Source organism: Monodon monoceros, unplaced genomic scaffold (genome assembly GCF_005190385.1).
Source record: "Monodon monoceros isolate NGI ecotype Baffin Bay Population unplaced genomic scaffold, NGI_Narwhal_1 Super_Scaffold_3, whole genome shotgun sequence".
Classification (NCBI taxonomy): domain Eukaryota; kingdom Metazoa; phylum Chordata; class Mammalia; order Artiodactyla; family Monodontidae; genus Monodon; species Monodon monoceros.
In genome coordinates, this window is record NW_021703780.1 from 73,553,955 (window position 1) to 73,574,630 (window position 20,676).

Sequence of the window (20,676 nt, forward strand, 5' to 3'; positions counted from 1 at the left end):
AGAGAGAGAGAGAGAGAGAGAGAGAGAGAGAGAGAGAGAGAGAGAGAGAGAGAGAGAAACAAGCAGGGGAGTGGAAACAAGCACCAACTAGATACATCCTATTAACAGGCAGTCACAAAGTCCCGCCTAGGTGCAAGAAAAGGAGAAACAGACCTTACATCTAAATTAGGCATAGAGAGATTCTAGTAAAAGATATGGAACTGGAAATATAGTTGTGGCCATTTTTAGAAAACATAATATGCCACAATGCTCTTTGGCTATTTTTCTGTGAGATTACTGATCATTTTCATAATGACTCCTAGAAGCTTTGAATAAATTAGGGAAATTAACTTTATGAATGACATGAATTATGAGTAATTTTCTAGCAAAAATATTTTTGTTTTTCTTTTTATGTATCTTTCTCTTTTCTAAGTCCCTGTGTAGGATGCAGATTTTATTGAATAGAATTGAATTTTTAAACGAAGTACTTATAAAGGACACGTTCAATATTAGTGCATATCAGCTAAGTAATTTACTGTAATTCTCATAGTGTCCAATCTTTCTCTCAAATAAACTGATATTTGCAAGTTTAAATGCATTTTGGTTTGAGTCTTACTTCTAACTAGCAGGCTAATCTACTACAGAAACAATAATAAAAATGTTATTTAAAAATCAGATGGAAGAGCAACAGGGAAAGTCAGTGTTGGGTATTTAAATGATGTTTTTATATCAACAGGCTTAGAACACTTCAAAGGTATCATTTCATTTAGTTTTCTTTCATTTTAATGTCACCGAAAGGTCAAGGGATTATCTAGAGATCAATTCACCATCCAACGCACATTGCTTCCCCCGAGTTTGGGAATATAAATTCAAATGTACAATGGTTTTTATCCAAGTTCTTCCAAAAAAATTTCAAGGCTCAAATATTTTTCTATTTATACTAGCAGAAGAGGCACTACTTCAAATAAACGCTGTTCAAATTAGCCTGGTGACTCTCCTTTTATCTTTTAATACTTTTGTATCAGCAGGATAGGAGGTAATTCAAATCAGGAGAAGCAGGTTCTACTTTTGCCTCTAACACAGAAAAGCCATGTTCCTTCAGCAAGTCCCTTTAACATTAAACTCATTCAAGTCATCTACAAAATGGGACCTGTCACCTCCTTGCATTCCTGACAAGGTGACTGTGAGGATCAAGTGACATTTCACTTACTTCCTGTCACAGGAGGCTGGTAAAAATATACATACATGATTGTTATTGGGATTGATTGCAATTGCTTAATAAATTTTACCAGGTTTTGTTGTTGCCGTTACACTACTTGATTTCCTTTAAGAATTTAAGGGGATTAAGTGAGCAAACAGATGATCTACCACTTCATCAATTATCAAGTACTGCATACCTACCGTGTGTGACAGGAAGAGGAGGAGGAGGGATACAGGGTACCTGATTATCTCAGAACACTGCTGTCCTGCCAATGTAAGGAAACTAGGTACTCCATCAACAACAGCTGGATTGCCACAACACTAGCCTCAATCATTTACTAGTTATCCGACCTTCGGGAAGTTACATAAGCCGTGGATGTCAGTTATCTATTGCCATTTAACAAATTATCGCCCAAACCCAGGGCCTTAAAACAATCATAAACAAGTATCATCTCACATAGTTCCTGTGGGTCAGGAATTTTGGAAATAGCTTAACTCCGTGGTTCTAGCTCAGGGTCTTTTGGGAGGTAGGAGTCAAAACGTATACCAGGTCTTGAATCAGCTGTAGGCTCAACTGGGGCCGGAAGATCCGCTTCAAAGATGGTGCACTTACAAGGCTGAGAAGCTGGTGCTGGCTGCTGGAAGGAGACCTCATTCCTTGCTAGGTAGACTGCTTAAGTGTTCTCACAATGAAGCGACTAGCTTCCCCCAAAGTGAGTAGCCTTTTTGTGACCTAGCCTCAGAAGTCACACACTGTTGCTTCCACTGCATTCTATTGGTCAAAGAGATCAACCTGACACAATGTAGGAAGGGACTTCACTAAACGGCGAATACAAAAAGGTGACGATCACTGGAGGGCATCTCGGAGGCTGGTCACACCAGCTAACTCTGATCCAACATCGGTAAAATGCCGATGATAATGACATGTACCTCACAGGGCTGGTGGAAAGATTAAAGGACACCAGCCATTCAAAGTGCCTATCATCAATTATGTAACAACCTAAATGGGAAAAGAATTTGTAAAACAATATATACGTGTATATGTATAAATGAATCACTTCGCTGTACACCTGAAACTAACACAACATTGTTAATCACCTGTACTGTAATATAAAATAAAAAGTTAAAAAGAAAAGTGCCTCGGGCTTCCCTGGTGGCTCAGTGGTTGAGAATCTGCCTGCCAATGCAGGGGACACAGGTTCAAGCTCTGGTCTGGGAGGATCCCACGTGCTACGGAGCAACTAGGCCCGTGAGCCACAACTACTGAGCCTGCGTGTCTGGAGCTTCTGCTCCACAACAAGAGAGGCCGCGACAGTGAGAGGCCCGCGCACTGCAATGAAGAGTGGCCCTCGCTCGCCGCAACTGGAGAAAGCCCTCGCCCAGAAACAAAGACCCAACGCAGCCAAAAATAATTAATTAATTAATTAATTTTTAAAAAAAAGAAAAAGAAAAGTGCCTCTTCTCCAGCACTTGCTCATTGAATGTCAGGTCTCCTTATTCATTCTATATGCCTTCTAGGGTCTAGCACAATGTGTACGTGCATGTGTGTATATGTGTGTGTGTGTGTGTGTGTGTGTGTGTACTTGGACCCCTTTGGCCGCTTGATGAAGCCTATGCACTGCTTCTAAGAATTATATTTTTTTTTAAATAAAAAAGTACAGAGAATTACAGAGAACACAAATTATACTGAAATATAACAGAATATTTTAAAACATATTTGTAATATAGCAAATATATGCTTCTTTATTAAGACCCCAAACAACTAAACCCAATAGCAAGTTGAATGGCTACTGTATTTTCAAAGGAATGATAAGCCAAATAAAATTCTGAGATATTTGCTATAACCATAATATGATTAAACAATATTTGTGATTTCCATTGGTGACAAAGTCACAAGTGCTACCAATATTACTGTGGTCTTATGCCTATATTCACACTTGAAAGAAATGCTAAATTCCAGCTAGAGTTAAGTGTAAATGAAGATCTACTTTCTTTTCTCCCCATTCAAGTTCTCAGATCTCATGAACACTATACATGGACTTAATGGGGGTCACTGGACCCTCGATCAAACTTCTAGCTACGCTTATACCTTAAAAGAAAGGGGAGGAAATGAGAAAATACAGTTCTAATTTTAATACTAATATTTAATAAGGTAAAATAATTTTGTTTCTACTAAATTTCCTACTGCACACAGGAATTTATAATGTCCTCCATGGCATTCTCATTTCAAAATGATCACCGTTTGAATTGGACATATACCTATATAATGCTTTCATTTAAATGGATTTTAATGAAGCTTTAGGCCTAGATAAGTGGATTTACAGAAGTGGTACATTAAAAGGCCATTTTAAGTTTTGGACCAAAAGGACCTCCAATTTATAGCTCTAGAAAATATCCATTCTATGGTTCAAAGATCCTTGTGGATTATAAAAGAGGAAACGACTAACAGAAAAGGAATTATTCTCCACATTATTAAACATGACAAAAAGCTTCTGAATTGGAGCTTAAAACGGGCTATTTAAGATTCCAGCAATTCCTGGGACTTTGGCAACAAAAATGTTCAAAAACCTTTTATAGTTGCTGTCAGATTTCTGTAAAGCATTTGCGATTCCTGTGAACTTATTTATATAACAAGCTAAAACCTGAAGCCGACTTGAAAGTCTTTCTATTCTAATTATGTAGAATTGGAAATGCCTAGAAATGATGTTCAGTGTTCTCCCAAAAATATAGTCCTGAAATGGTGGTTTCAGAACCGGGTGTTCAGAACAAGGAATGAGGGTAGAGCTGCTCTGACTTACAAGGAGCAGTTACAGCAGACATAGAAACTATAGTTTGGTAAAGCGGTTTCAAAGAACTGCCATGTAGCAATTCTCTCTGCAGTGGCACATTCTAAATGACTGCTCATGTGGTTCCCTCCTGGCCTACTAGAGTGGTTTATTTCTGAAGCTCTATAGTTCACGTGTAATCATGTAGCAAAATAATTCAGGAGATAATGACCCATCAGGATATCAGCGGATTGAGGCTCTTATCACAATACTGTTCCTGATTCTCTGGGGCTTCCCAAGCCAACTCTTTAACCCTTTTATGCTTCACTATTCCAACTTGACATCTGGCCTCTCTGTGCTCAGAAGACATTGCAGGAAACAAGAGTCAGTACGTACCCCGAGCTAGAAATACTAGGTGATAGTCCGAAGAAAGATACCAAGATTGGTTTCGGGGGAGGGTACCACACTTAGCAGCTTCTAAAATGTCTTCTGATGATCCCACCTTTTGGGATTCACATCCTTTTGTCATTCCTCTCTCTCTTTGATCGTATTATGGATCTAGTGACTTCTTTTTGATAAACCGAATGGGCACAAGTATTAGAATGTTAACCCTAAGATTAGTTTATGAAAACTCCCATCTTTCTTACTCTCTTTCTCTGGCTCATCTCGCGTGCTACATTAGGAGAAGCAAGGTGCCCTACAGGAAGCCCATGTGACAAGGAACTGAGGCCAACAGTCCAACAAGCAGAGAAGAGCTGAATCCTGCCAACCACCCTGTGAGTGAGCTTGGAAGTGGAGCATCTCCACTTCTCGCGACAAGATACAGACAGCAATATCAGAGATGGTAACTAACTCACTTGCATTTCATACCCAGCAAGAGAAGGTCTAGAATCGGAAAATGAAACTCTCTCTTCCTAACTCCAAAGCCTGTGCTTCATTCACTGCATTATACTGTCTCTCCAAATGAATTCTGTTTCAAATACTGGACTGTGTGTTGCCTATTTGGAAGCTAGAACACATTTCACTAGAGATGAATGGTGTGACTGAAACATACATGGCACTAAAACAACAGAAGAGAGGAGAAGGCAAAGGAAACGCAGGGGTGAGGCGAAGAGATGCGGCACTTACGTAGGCTCCTGCACCAAAAACTCTTGAGTCTTAGCAGTCTGGTCCAGGGGGCTGCTCAGGGGAGGAGGAATGGAGACAAGCATAAATGCCCGCAGAACCCGAGAAAATCAAGTGGCCTCATCTTACACTTTCTGACTTGGAGTTAGCTTTGATTTGATCCTCGGATCTTTGCAGATGTCATTAATTAGGGTTATCAAGATGAAATCATACAGGATTTAGGGTAGGCCTTAAATCCAAGGACTGGTGTTTTTATAAGAGAAAGGAGGGACAGACTTGGACACAGAGAAGTGGCAGGGAAGACAGAGGCAAAGATTGGGGCTATGGTGTCACAAGCCAAGGAACCCCAGGAGCCACCAGAAGCTAAAAGAGACAAGTAAGGACTTTTAAGTAAGTGGGTGACATTTTCTCTTTCTATAAGATTAGTGTAAGAGATTTAATTAGAAATAGTAAGTATAAACCAAGATGTATATTATACTGTAGTTGAATATCACCTCCAGATTAGCGCAGTGTCAGGCACAAAGAGGATCCTAAACAACTGGGAGTTTTCCTTCCCCTTCAGGAATAATAGTTGAGGAACCTGAGAAAATCTGATGGCTGCAGCCTAACTTGAATGTTAGCTGCTGTTCACTGCTCTTGAGCTCTTTTATTTTAAAAACTATTAAACCAAAACTTTCTAGGACATGCTGCTCTAAGAAAGTCTTAGGAGACAGTATAAGGGAATATCATACCCAGGACAAAATGGTGCAACTAGAATAAGATCATTCTGTCTGTGACTTGATAGTTAGATGTAATTAAATTGCTGGCCAAGATACCCCAAACCCAAGCAATTATAAATACTAACTAATGAAGCCGGGAAATCAAAGGATGAATACTGAATAATATTAGCAGGCATATCAAAAAGATCACGAAAAGCTTTCTGTGCAGAAAAAGTGTGCAAGTCTTTTAAAACGCTTTCTCTTACAGTCATAAAATGAACTTGAAATGTGTATTTTTTCTTGCTTATTGGCTTTGTTTCAAATGGCTATTATTAAATCATGATAGTCAATTAAAAATATTCACCAAACTATAAATGTGCTTAAGTATATGTATATAAGCATGCATAAATATATTATAAACTATTGAACTGAAACATGAAAATGTTCTCCATAGCAACCCTAAATCAAACTGATATTTCATTTTGGTTCCCCTGATGCCAATATATATAATACATTAAGCCCAGAGCTTTCAAAGTATAAAAATGCCTTTGAAAACATAAGTAATATAGAGCTGATGTTCAAATATACTATAATATACACCTTGGTTTATAGCTATTATTTCTTTCCCAAGATTACATTTCTATGTGAAAAATCAGTCTAAATATAATATTGGGTCATTATTTATAATGGTGGAAAGAGATATTTTTACTTTGCACATTCTGACTATTGGGGTTTCTACGCCCATAGTGATCAATTACTTATTTCTAATTTGCACTTTTCCTGAAAAGCTCAAGTCAAATACCACAGAATTTATAAACTACAAAAGTTAAGGAGACAGGACACAGGAGCTAACTAAGGAAAACATAAAGATCCTCGTCTTTGACTTCAAAGTCACTAGTCTCCATAGAAGTACTTAGAGAACTAACTGCAAGGGGGGAATTGGGGGTCTTAACCTTTGGCATTGTTGAAAAGAAATACTGGTAAGTTCCACGCATTAAAATAACCCATGCAAAAACATTCTTGATGAAATAAAATCAATAACGTAACAGACCCACTGTTGCATGTCTGAGTGTACTTTTGAGATGCTGAAATGCAGTTGATGCATTCAAACATGAAACCATCAAATTTTACATCTGGAAGGGACCTCTGACGGTAATTATTCCAAAGCCCTCAAGAGGAGCCTAAGTTCCAGCAAATATGAAGAACGTGACCAAGGTCACAACTTAGTTAGCAACAGAAGTTGGACCAGAATAATGAACTAATTTCATTATACCACAATTTTAGTTTCTAAACACCAATGGACATGAATGCAGAAACAATGACTACAACCATATGCTGTACCTAAAATAACAATTACAAAAATAAACCTACAGCCTCAGTTAAATCGTTCACCTTTGTATGTTTTTTTCCCAAGACACAGAACATTTCCATTCTCAAAGGTCCCTCGTATTGCCCATTTGTAACCAAACCCATTTCCCTCCCACCCCAGTTCCCTACCCATCCTTAACCACTCATCTGTTCTCCATTTCCATACTTCTGTCATTTTAATAATGCTATATACATGGAATCATACAACATGTAACCTTTAGAAACTAGCTTTTCTCACTCAGCATACTCTCCGGAGATGCATGCAAGTTTCTGTGTGGATTAATAGTTTATTCTTTTGAATGCTGAATAATCTCCATGATGTAGATGTATCACATTTCATTTACCCATTCACCTGACCAGTCACATCTAGGTTGTACCTCTGGGCAGCTCTCAAATCTGTCCACTTCACTCCATCGGCCCTAAATCCAGCCCCCATTCTCCCTAACCTCTATTATTATGGGCATCACACTGGTTTCCCTGGTTTCCAGCTCTTTTCTAAACAGTGCCCACCTTTCTAATACCCAAATCAGATCTCCCAAAACCATCCTAGATTCTCTAGGGTTCCTTAGATTCCTGGATCTTACTCAGGCCTCCCCTCTCTCAAGAATCTCATTTGTTCATTCATTCAAAACAGTGAAATGGTTTTCCTTTAAGTGATTTATTCTAAAATAAAAATCTAATCTAAAAGCATTATTCTAACTCTTTAATAGCTTTATGATCAACAAAATAAAACATCAGTGTTTTAAAATAGGAAAGTAAGTCTGTGACATATGGCATTAGCACTGCTTCACGAGGACAAGAAGAAAAATTGGAAATGTACAATAGGTACTACATTTCAGCAGGAGAGTCTTACTTATGAACCCCTTGAGAATGGGAATATCAACCATACCTTGCAAAGCTGCACTATGACTCATGAAACAGAGAAGCTGGACCTAACCAAACCATGATGACAGATAAGCTTAAACTTACCATTAGTTCATTCAGAGCCATGCATTTTTCTCAGAGACTCAGAAACTGTTCCAGAAACTGCCTACTGGACATATTCTGACAAATACCTAAGCACATCCCATGACTAATTTCAGCCCCCCAAATCTTCTAGTACCCCTTCTCTAATTCATCCTTTCGAGACAACCCACAGTTCCGGCACGTGTTCACCCTTGCTGTAGCAGGCTAATAAACCTACCTTGGAATTCAAGTATGTTCCTGATGACCTTTAGTCATTAATTAGGTTTTAGCAGAAAACAAAAAACAGAACAAAACAGGTAACAGCAGCAAAACACCTAGGGAAAGGTATCAAAGATTTCACACCTAACTTTTGAACCTCTTGATAGAGGAGAAGGACTCAGGGAAAGACGGGGAGTGGGTGGGGTGCAGATTACCCAAGAAAATGGGCTTGTATATGATCTCTGTGGTTTTAAAAACATATATTAACATAGGTCTCATCAATTAAAAACTATGAGTAATCTTACAAAAGAAAAAAAATGCTTACTCTCAGGAGATGATTAAACACTTACATTGACTACCTGTATGATTCAATGTCAGACTAATATCTTTTGCATCTATCTTAACTTGTATTTTAAAAGAAGTATATGGAGGTTCTAATTAGAAATTAACTGAAGGTCACTTTGAATCATTATACTGTGGGAATTAAATGATACTGTTTGTGTGTTTTTCTTTTTTTTAAAATCACTAAGAGTTCAAGGAAAGCTTGGTTTTCACTGAAAGAGGCAAGAAAAAACAGCTTCTGACTAAATGTCTATGACTTCAGTGTGGGGTGCCATACAACCTCTCTCTCCTCCTGACATATTTAATTAATGGAATGCTCAGTGATTTTTTTTTTTTTTTCCTCCTCCAACAGCCCTACTCCGACCCTGAGCAATTTCTCCAGCCTTAGCTCCTCTGACTATTTATCGTGAAAAACACAGCTAAGCACTTGATTATATTTGGCCATATTTTTCTCTTTCTCCAATTTCTCAGTTTCTATTTTTAGAAAGTACTTCTATTATAACTTTTTTTAACATCTTTATTGGAGTATAATTGCTTTACATGGTGTGTTAGTTTCTGCTTTACAAAGAAAGTGAATCAGCTATACATGTACATATATCCGCGTTATCTCTTCCCTCTTGCGTCTCCCTCCCACCCACCCTATCCCACCCCTCTAGGTGGTCACAAAGCACCGACCTGATCTCCCTGTGCTATGCGGCTGCTTCCCACTAGCTATCTATTTTACATTTGGTAGTGTATATATGTCGATGCTACTCTCTCACTTCGTCCCAGCTCCCCCTTCCCCCTCCCAGTGTCCTCAAGTCCATTCTCTACGTCTGCGTCTTTATTCCTGTCCTGCCCCTAGCTTCCTCAGAACCCTTTTTTTTTTAGAGTCCATATATATGTGTTAGCATACACTATTTTTCTCTCTCTGACTTACTTCACTCTGTATGACAGACTCTAGGTCCATCCACCTCACTACAAATAACTCAATTTCGTTTCTTTTTATGGCTGAGTAATATTCCATTGTAAAATACTTCTATTATAACGTAATGTTCATCACAGTGTCTAGCACTGCGCCTTGAACTGAAGAGCTATTCAAAAGAAAACATTAACAACAAATGTTGTTGATTAGGACCAGTATGAACAATCGCATTGTAGAAAAACTTTGAAAAGTAATTCCCCATTTCAAAGGTGTCTTCATTATTCTCCAGTCTTCCAAGAATCAAATCTCACTGACATATAACTCATATTCCCAACCTGAGAACATTCTAAGGCTACATCCCTTCATCAAAGTTAATTGGGAGAAAGTGTTACTCACCAGAAAATTTCACCTAACTGAAAACTGAACTGAAATGGCCAGGCTCAAATGGGGGCTGATCTGATTCTCATCAAGCAGCACTTTCAGGTATCATGGACAAGGCTGCCTTAAGCTGGAAAAAGCTTTGATACCATCAGTTTTACACCAGGATCAAAAAACAATTTTCAACTTTTATTTCAACGTTTGTTAATAAGTCTCTCCCATTTTCGTCACAGTTATGAAAAACTCCTAATACTTGTGTTGCATGGGAACAAAGCTAGGGAGGACTTACATTTCAGGTCAATTGGAGATAACATTTTTAAAATACTATCGTTGAGATTGATTACCGGGATACCTGGAAACTACCTTCTCCCAAATCAAACAGAAGCTGGAGGGATGGTAAATTCAAATCAATAAACCTGTGATAAAGACTATCCTAAGAATCTATTTTCACTTATTCCTAAAACTCTAATCACTATGCATGACATCCAAATTCCTACCGCAGTAGATGTTTTCTCTGGCTTATGGGAGCAGTGCAGCAATGGCTAACAGGTTTCAGCTCTCTTGCCAGTTTTGGGTGTTTTTTTTTTTTAATTTTTAAATTTTATTTTGTTTATTTTTTTTATACAGCAGGTTCTTATTAGTCATCCATTTTACACACATCAGTGTATACATGTCAATCCCAATCGCCCAATTCAGCACACCACCATCCCCCCCACCCCCCCCCACCCCCCGCTGCTTTTCCCCCTTGGTGTCCATACGTTTGTTCTCTACATCTGTGTCTCAACTTCTCTTGCCAGTTTTGATTGCCAACTACTGCCTGCCACACAGTGGAGAGGAATTCTGAAGTTGCCTCTGGGCTTTGTGGAAGGGAATAGCAAAATCCATCAGCAACATTTGCCAGTATGGCAAACTAGTGCTAATTGCTCTGGGTCCTCTCCCAGAACGTGCATTGCTTGACACACGGAAGGCTATGTTTCAGAACCCCCCTTGCAGTTGCACAGGGCCACATGACCAGCTCTGGGCCACTGGCTGTGATCAGCAGTAACATGCTCCACATCACTGCCCATGTGCACTTGCCAATGCCTCTCTTCCACAATTGTAGTAAACCTCAAGTCCTGAAATAAAGGTGCCACCAGTCAGCAGTGGAGTAAAATGATGAGCCACCCCTTGGAGGAGAGCAGCTCTGGAGAGACCCCTGGAACCACGGTGGGACCTCCAAGGATGAGAAATAAATGATGGTTGATTAAGCCTCAGAAATTTTGTTACTGTTGTTGCTATTTTGTAACAATACATTATAACCCAGCCTGCTCTGACCTCTACACTGACTCCCAGAGCAGGGATAGAAGGTAGGGGTGCCCCGTACCTGGCATTTCTTAGGGATCACAAATGAATAATCAGGAACACTGGCTGATCTTACATTTAAAACACCCACCACCACCATGGTGAATTTCCATCTGGCGTAATAAGAATTTCTGTGTTCACACTGCTGAACTTCATTTTGCTCACTACCAACTGTGACTAGCACTTTGGCTCCTACCTGGCTCCTTTATCCTTGCTCTATTCTTTTCTCAAGCACACATATGTCCCAGAGCCGACTTGACATACCATAATAATAAATACAATGTGTCTCTGTAAAAAGCAAAAGGAAAAGTTGCCACTGTTGTGGCTCTTTTCAATGCCTGTGAGCACGGTAACATATTGAACTTTTACATATTTCAGTCACAGGGTCACTTGTGGCACCCTATATTTTTGTAGATGAACTATAGTTGTTGTCAATCACATCAGGAAGATTCCTTCACATTTTTACTTATCTGTAACAGCAGGCTTCCGGTAGAAAAGGTGTCTAACATTAGAACAAATGATCATTTGAGAACAAAAGCTTGTGTTCTTCCACAGTGCTTACCAGATGCCAGGAACTGTTCCACAAGCTTCACTAGTATCAATGCATTTAATACTCCCAACGGCCTTGGGAGATTGCTACAATTTTTGCTGCCATTCTACACATTAAAAAATCTAGTGTGCGTTTAAATGCTCACAAAAAGCACTGATTTTTTTCTCATCATAAACTAGAAGAGCATTCCCAGATGAAACAGAGAATGAGCAGCTGAATTTCAGGCAAACAACAAAAATCTTTTAGGGTAAGTATGTGCCACGTATCACATGGGATATACTTACACGAAACAAATTTTAACTGAAATTTAACAAGAACCAACTGTTTGTGTTTTCCATCTTTCCTTCGCTCTACTCTTAAAACTGTGAATCCTAATAATTGCAAAACACATCCACTGACGAAATGGACATTAAAATACCCTAAAATCTTTTTAAAAATTGCATTTATCTGAAATTCAAATTGATCTGGGCTCCTGTATTCTTACTTGCTAAATCTGGAAACTCAAAATTAGAAACAATATTTGAAATTTTCATCAATACTCGATATTTTTAACTTATTAAGCAACTAAGCTAAGCTGACTACACATGTCTCCATCAAAGAAAGTTAAAGAAGATATGAGGGAAAACAAAACCTTTCAATCTAGTCTATGATAAAAATAAACGCCAAAAAACATTTCATTGTAAAATTTGCTTTTACTTTCCTACTACTCAGCCTATGACACTTGAGAAGGATCCAGATGTTGATATATGATTCTGCCAACTGTCACATTTTATATCTAAATCGGTGAAAATCCTACCTGTGAGTCACTAAAGCATTCACTTTGTTTGGGTTTGGGGGTGAGGTTTGCAAGAAAACACAGAATATTCTTTTTTCTTTTTATTACTTTTACAGCATGAATATTCTAGCTCAGGCAGAGATGAAAGGACATAATAAATAGGAAACACTGCCCTCCCAATGTATGCCTGAAAAAGTCCTTGTCAGTCATATTCAGTAAAGTGCATCAAAAATAATGCTTACCGTGGCAGGAGCCTGTGCTGAGTTTAACATTCTGGGGACAAACAATGAAATAAGTGTAGAGTGAGACTAATAAAATTTTCAAATCTGAGGTACCTCAGAATAAAGTGCTTCCAGAGACTCTTAATAACATCATTTTAAACTCCTGGTCTCCCTTTCGGGGTCTGTTTCATGTAGGGCCGTGAGTTATTGCCAACAAGCTAATAGCTACTCTCAGCACAAGCACAGTATGTCTCCAGTCGCCATTCATCAAGAGCTTCAAAACAATGTTTATCTTTCAGCTTGTTGTGAATATTAATAAATTAGGATCTCTAAACTGTCTAGAAAGAAGTAAGAAATAACTGCCAAGCGCTCCGGTGCAGAAGATGTATTTACGTACGTTAGAGAAGTACCATTGACAGTAATTAACGGTGCTTTTACATCGCAACATGCATTGCAATTGACTGTCGATTTGTTTTGGAGGTGTTTGCAATCATAAAACAAATCTCATCCTAAATGGATACTTAGTAATTTTTAATCATTTTAAACTGTGATGCTCTATTTAATGCTTTAGCAATTACACACTGTTTTTGGAAGAAAGTCTTTTAAATTTAGAATTTTTATTGAACGTTATTGAAGTTAATGAGACTGCATTACTTAAGTTCTGCCTTAACTCACAATGTTTTTAAAGGTCATGAAGGCTAATGTAAAAATTTTGAAAAAAGCAAATTCAGTCAGTTAATGACTATACAATTAAAACATAATTCCACTACTCTCTTCCCCCCCGCCCACTATATTCTGAAGGACCCCACATTTAGTAACATGGTATGTCTTCATGAGCGGTTTCAAGCATGAAAAGTTTAGGACATATGACCATTAGGAAGTAGAACGGACACAACTGTTGAGAAGAATTTCACTAACCCCTGATTCTCTTCTGACTTGGTATGACTTTTGATTAGAACTAGAGTACGCAGTGCCTGGCAAACTACACTAAAGGATATTTATATCAACTGAACTTCTAAAGAAGTTAAAATTAGAAAAGATATATCCCCTAAGTCAATACATACTGCAATATTTCCCTGGTGACTTAAGTCTCATTTTGGTTGAGAAAACTAAGAGTAAAATAGAAAATACATTTGCTGTGAGGGTGCCAAGGCCATATGGAACAGAAATTTAAGCTAAAATAAACCTGTCTGTAGTCTTTCCATGCAAGAAGGAAACTGTAAAAACAGATTTGGGGCGATCCTGATATGAGTTACTAAGATATCATTTGCAAGCCTCTTCAATGTCTCTTTCAGTCCACTTTATTTCCACTAGAAACAACTGCTTAACCCTTTGAGAATAGTTCTTTGTAACAATTCCTCACAACAATATACCTGCAAAATTAAACTGAGTCTCTTGGACCATTCACAGTATGGTAAGAGAGCATATAAGGCAATAATTCTAAATATACAAGAAACAAATATTTCACAATTTTACAAATTTAAGAAAATACGTAGGAGGAGTACCAAACAAACTTGGCATGTTTAAAAATATACTTGGTGCTTGTCAACTCTCAAATAGTACAGACGTATTGTTTGTATTATCAATGATAACAGGAAAATCATAAAGAATTAATCGAGTATCTGCCTTCATCTTAGGATCACAATAACAAGACCGACATGCTGCATTTCCGCTGTGACGAGGCAAAAATCTAACACATGAATCCTATGAAGACAAAGCTAATCATGTTTATGTGTTTTTGAAGAATTCCAAATCAAGAAATCATGTCCCATTTTTGAGATGAACGCTTCCTTCTACCCCACACAACAAAGATGAGAGCATAAAGAGAAATTTTTGATATATGTGAGTAACTAGATATACATATGCTGACTTCAGTAAGGCTCTAATCTCACAGGTAAGGAGCCAGTATAGAAGTGTGTCTCCAGTAAATTACCTCCTAAAAAATTTGAACCTCCTTAATATCTACAGAAAAATCTTATTTAAAAAAATGGTCAATTCACCAAGCACACACCATTTTGTCATTGAACCTTTGATTTCTGTCATTTGGCACTCCTTAATTCCAAAAGACAAGATTGATAGAGATGCCTCCAACGCCTCATCTGCTCAAAGCAAGACAGTGAGATGATATCCAATACGAGACCTAAACATTTCAACTCCACTGTCACTGATACAAGGGAACATGAGTTCCAGGAAGGAAAAACTGAATGCCATGCTTGGATTTTTGCCATTGAGAAAAATCTACTCTAGCATGTGTTGTATTATGACATTGATACTTACTTTGAGTAGGTTTTTAAAATGATACCTGCTACAGTTATCATGGATCCATGCACCCGTAAAGTTTACAGGTTATAGAACAGCAGGGGCAAATATTTTTATAAGCCACATGGCACTGTTGTCGTTTTGTTCCCTGGAGGAAGAGATACTTTTCCAACTATTACACTACCTTTCTATTCCTGGGGTCAGTTGAATCTGGTCACGATCCTGGACGAAAACTGTGATGGAGAATTGGTTTTCTGTGACGGAGATTCCTGGAGCTCATACTCTGGATGTGCGCAGACTTTTAAGGCAACCACGGCCAGTCGAGGTAGAGAAGGTGAGGGCACTGCTATTTGCAAGACACATGCAGGTGGTGCCCGACCGTGATGATCAGTACGGGTGATGACAACAGCTGCTGACGTTTACAGAGGGAGTGCAATGTCATGTACAACATGCATAAGGCTTTAACATGTCACCCTACCATATCCTCACAACACCATGTGACTTAAAACTATTAGCAACACAGCCTCACGGATGAAAAAATAAAGGCACAGTAGTTACCTGGCCCAAGTTCACTGGGAGTTGAACTCAAACCTGTTCATTTACTGAGCCCATGCTCTTCATCACCACAGTGCCAGCTGTGCAAGGAGTCAGACTCAAGTCAGTCACCACTCCACCTCTCATATAACCTTGGCCAAGTTACTTAACATCACAAAGCCTCAGTTTCTCCATTTGTAATGTGTGAATTATAGCACCATCTGCCTTACAGGTATCAGAAAAAATATTCCAAACTTGGAAATAGGCAAACGAGATTACTGGATTCCTTTAGCGTAGTGTTCCCACTGCTGGGTGTGACTTTCTGTTTACAGGGCTATTTTACAACTGATGGGAGACAGTAACTTCTGTGAGCTCTTATGGACCAGCAGGACATTATCCTGTTCTGTATCTGGCCCAACAATCTATCAAATCACACACACACACACACACACACAATCTCAAATTATTTTTGGACTAATTTTAACATCTTACTAGGTCCCTCACCCTCTTAATGAGCTGAATAAGATCTTAAACTGTGTTTCTATTTGCACAACAGCCATGAAGTTGCCCTTCTGAAAAGTGATTTTTAACACTCGATTGTTCTGAGAATTAAGTGAGATGATGCATATGAAATGTTCAGCATAGGGCCTGTCACGTATGATTCAATTAACGTCATTTGTTAACATCACTGCTATGATCATCTCAATAATTGTCACCACCACTACCATACTATTTAAATTTTTAATGTTAAGAATTGTTTCTGTTTACTCATATTCAAATATTAACAGTGAACAGTTAATAACTAGTTCTGAGACTAGTTCCAAAATTACACTGTTACCCATAGCTGAAGCCACTTTACAATTTGGCCTTGAGAGCAGTTATTTTGCAAATTACACACAGTACAGAATGGAGTTATTAAGGGATCCACGTTCGATGCACAGAAGGTTGTGCCTCAGCCGGGCTGCCATCACCTCTGTTAAACAGGGTTCATTAGAGTGATAACTGACAGTTGTTTCCCTTTCTAAGTGATTGCTCTGTAGTTCCATTATGTTCTGCCAAGGAAGTACTACTCATTAATTACCAATAAACTGAGTACCAACTGTGCTTGCAGTAGAAGGTTTGGAACTGTTAATCTCGGGGTGGGGAAGGTGGCAGGAAGAGGAGAACTCCACCTGGCCAGGTGCAGGAGACGCGTGGCGAGAGGACGTTATTACAGGCATGGGCGGGCAGGGACAGAGCTCCTGAGAGCATGGAAGACCTCTGCTTTTGAGGCCCCTGGTATACTGAGAAAAGCAGAAAGGAAGAAATCTCAAACCAGTGGTCCAAAAAGTATGCCAATCTTTTAAAAAAAAAGGAAACTTTGAACAGGAAAATATAAAATCAAAATAATTAAGATATTCCTAAGGTAATGACAGAACTTTTTAAATTAAAAAAAAAATTTTTTAATGAATTTATTTATTTATTTTGGCTGCTTTGGGTCTTCGTTGCTGCGTGCGGGTTTTCTCTTGTTGCGGCGAGCGGGGGCTACTCTTCGTTGCCGTGTGCGGGCTTCTCGTTGCGGTGGCTTCTCTTGCTGTGGAGCACAGGCTCTAGGCACACGGGCTTCAGTAGTTGTGGCACAAAGGCTCAGTAGTTGTGGCTCATGGGTGTAGTTGCTCCGTAGCATGTGGGATTTTCCTTTTTTTAAATTCAAAGTACGTGGCAGGTGAATGGTCAAGGGGTATGGCAGAGGGCTTTTTGCATTCCAGCTAGAACACTTCTGTAACTCTCCTCTTTTGGAAATAATATCTAAAATCTAAATTGAGGCTTTTTGTGAAAATGCAGGCTGAAGCCCAAGGGTTGAGCCCTCTTCCCTCACCCCTCAGACCCTGAGCTCCGACTTCCAATGAACCATCTGGTATCCTGTGCCCCAGAGCCGGGCTCCTTGCCTGCTTGCTTTGTCTTTCACTACAGAGCCATTAGGAGGCTCTTTCTAGAGATTCTGGGAGACACATCCTCGTTGCTCTCCAACTTCTTCCATCAGCCAAGTTGCATCCACAGCCACAATGGTCTTTTGGTTTCTCCAATTCCTGCCACGTATTACTTACTATAATTTTTCTGAACGCAGTTCATCACACAAGCTATCAGTCGGTTTCACATTCAAGTGTCTCACCTCATCAATAAGACTGCACCTTCTTGAGGACAAGGACATGGCTGTGAAGGATAATTAACAATTACAGAGGGCCACTTCTTTGAAATCTGTCTGGCCATGTGGGCACTTGGCAGAGCAGACAAGCAAGAACCACCTTTGTTTATTCCTCCAGCACTCCTCTGCCACAGGAAAGGGAGACCACTGCTTTTTTAAAATGTTTTAAAGGTATTTGTGGATTTCTGGCTTCAGTAGAGCCCAAGACCTATCACCAGAAGCCTCTGGACTCCCTGGTGTGTGCAGACATCTGTTGGTATCTGAGTCCCTGTTCTACAGTGTTTTTAAAAAGAGGATCCTGGGTTTCCTTCAGGATCAAAAGAGAGCAGTGCTCTCTCCAAGAGATTGGTGCTGAAAGGTGGGAGAATATAGTGAACTGGGGCAAGGGGCCAAGAATTGGATAGAGGTCAAGGTCAGCAAAAGGCCAAGTGAGAAAGACTAACAGCACCAGCTAATCAGTAATGTATCGGGGCACTGAAGCAGGGGTAGGTGTGACAGAAGAGGGACAGACCAAAAGGTCTGAGGGACAAGGGCATAGACGGGAGGTGGGCACTGCAGGCCTATTCTGTCAGCTCCTGAAGAAGCGAAGAGTTTCGGGAAACTAGAGAATACAGGGGGCTCCAGCTCAGCCCAGCTTGGCTTTAAAAAGGCACAAGCCCCAAGGCAAAAGCACTCCAGGCATTCTGGAAACACAAAGGGGCGCCATTAGAGGAGAGGAAGGAAAATTTCAAAAATTTTAATTTGGAATTAATTTCAAATGTATCCCCAAATTCCACGAACCAGAATAGCACAAGGAACACCTATCTACGCCCCAGATCCATCTTGAGTTAACATTTTCCCCATCTGCTTATCATTTGCACTTTCTCCCTATACACATACTGTTTATTTCCTGTCCTTATTTTGAAAATAAGTTTCATTCAGTGTGCATTTAAGAATAAGGACAATTTCTCTTATTACCACAGTACAGCAACCAGCTTCAGTAAATGTAACATTGGTACCATATTTTATCTAATCCACCATCTTCTTCCCCAGTTTTGTCTATTAACTAGTGATGTCCCTTATGGCATTCTCCCTGTCCATTGTAAGATCTAGTATAGGCTCTCATTTACGGCCCCTGTCTCTGTAGTCTCCTTTGATCTCAAACATTTCTTTGACTTTTTTTGTTTCACAATATATCCCCACTTGCACCTTCCACATACTTTTTTTTTTTTTTAACAGAACTATTCCTTGCTGGGGTTTCTCTGATGTGTCCTGGAGATTGGATTCGGGTTACATATTCCTGGCCCCAAAACTGTACTGGCCACACTGTGCCCTTCTCAGGGCACCACATCAGGAGGGACACGATGATTGCCCTTCACTGGTGATCTTTCAATTCTCATCACCGGTCAAGATGTTGTCAGCTTTCTCCACTGCAGAGTTCACGGAGAGTCGCCACAGTTTCCTGCTTCGACAGTGTTTGGACGGAACCCGACGCTCTTCCCCCGCTCCGGCCGGCCGCCCAGCACCAGCCCTCGCCACCACCTCACGGCGCCCTCCGACCGCCCCAAGGTCCCCGCTGCCGCCTCCCCTCGGCCGCCCGCCATGACGACCGCCTCCCACTCGCAGGGGCGCCAGCACTACCACCAGCACTCGGAGGCCGCCGTCAACCACCAGATCAACCTGGAGCTATATGCCTCCTACGTCTACCTGTCCGTGTCGTACTATTTTGACCGCAATGATGTGGCTTTGAAGAACTCTGCCAAATACTTTCTTCATCAGTCTCGTGAGGAGAGGGAACATGCTGAGAAAGTGATGAATCAGCTGCAGAACCAACGGGGTGGCCGAATCTTCCTTCAGGATATCAAGAAACCAGACCGCGATGACTGGGAGAACGGGCTGAATGCAATGGAACGTGCGCTACGCTTGGAAAAAAGTGTGAATCCGTCACTACTGGAACTGCACAAACTGGCCACTGACAAAAATGACCCCAATCTGTGCGACTTCATTGAGACTCATGACCTGAATGAGCAGGTGAAATCCATCAAAGAATTGGGTGACCACATAACCAACTTGCCCAAGATGGGGGCCCCCGAATCTGGCATGACAGAGCATCTCTTTGACAAGCACACCCTGGAATACAGTGATAATGAGAGCTAAGCCTTAGGCTGGCTTCCTGTAGCCACAGGGGTGACTTGCCTGCATCAAGGCAGTGCATGCATGTTTGGGTTACCTTTACCTTTTCTGTAAGTTGTACCAAAACATCTACAAGTTCTTTCCTTAGTACCATTCCTTCAAATAAAGTAATTTGGTACCTCCCTCCCCCCCCAAAAAATATTCTGATTGTGTATTAGACAGGACGAGGATTTAGTTCACTATGTTTTAGTTACACACTGACAAAGTATACACATTTTTAAAAGCTTAAAAGCGTGTTTTGTTTGTTTTAAATAATGACACACGTTTAGGACCGGCATGTAATTGTTCACTTTGCACGGTCTACCACTCTGGGCTGTGAGCTTTTATTATGCAAAAGCTGTGGTCTGTGAGCCATTGTTTGTCTGCGCTCCTTCCGCCCTCTCAATAAAACAACACATACAATAACCAATAAACATGCTGCTTTTAAAATGTGGTCCAGAAGTGGATTTTCACACTTTGAAGTGCAACACAGGCTGTCTAAGCTAAGAGACATTTGAAATCAATTGATACAACATACACGCTTTTACAGTTGAGAAAAGCAAGGCCTGGGGAGGAAACAGTGCACAATGTCGTGTAGAACAACAGTTCTTTACGCATGGTTATAGAATCAATTTAAGGGGCCACGGCTGGCATATTTGGAGTTGAAATAAAAAACGTCTGAGTGCTCAGCATACGGCAAGGGTAAATACTGTTTGGTGCAATTTTTACTTTAACTA

The 20,676-nt window shown here is 39.9% G+C and overlaps 1 protein-coding gene and 1 pseudogene across 19 annotated transcripts in view; one reads left to right on the forward strand and one right to left on the reverse strand.

The window, feature by feature from the left end:
- Positions 1-20,676, reverse strand: part of FHIT (fragile histidine triad diadenosine triphosphatase) — a 1,443,555-nt gene that overhangs the window by 540,851 nt on the left and 882,028 nt on the right. The window lies entirely within an intron of this gene.
- LOC114907036 lies at positions 19,147-19,924 on the forward strand (annotated as a pseudogene).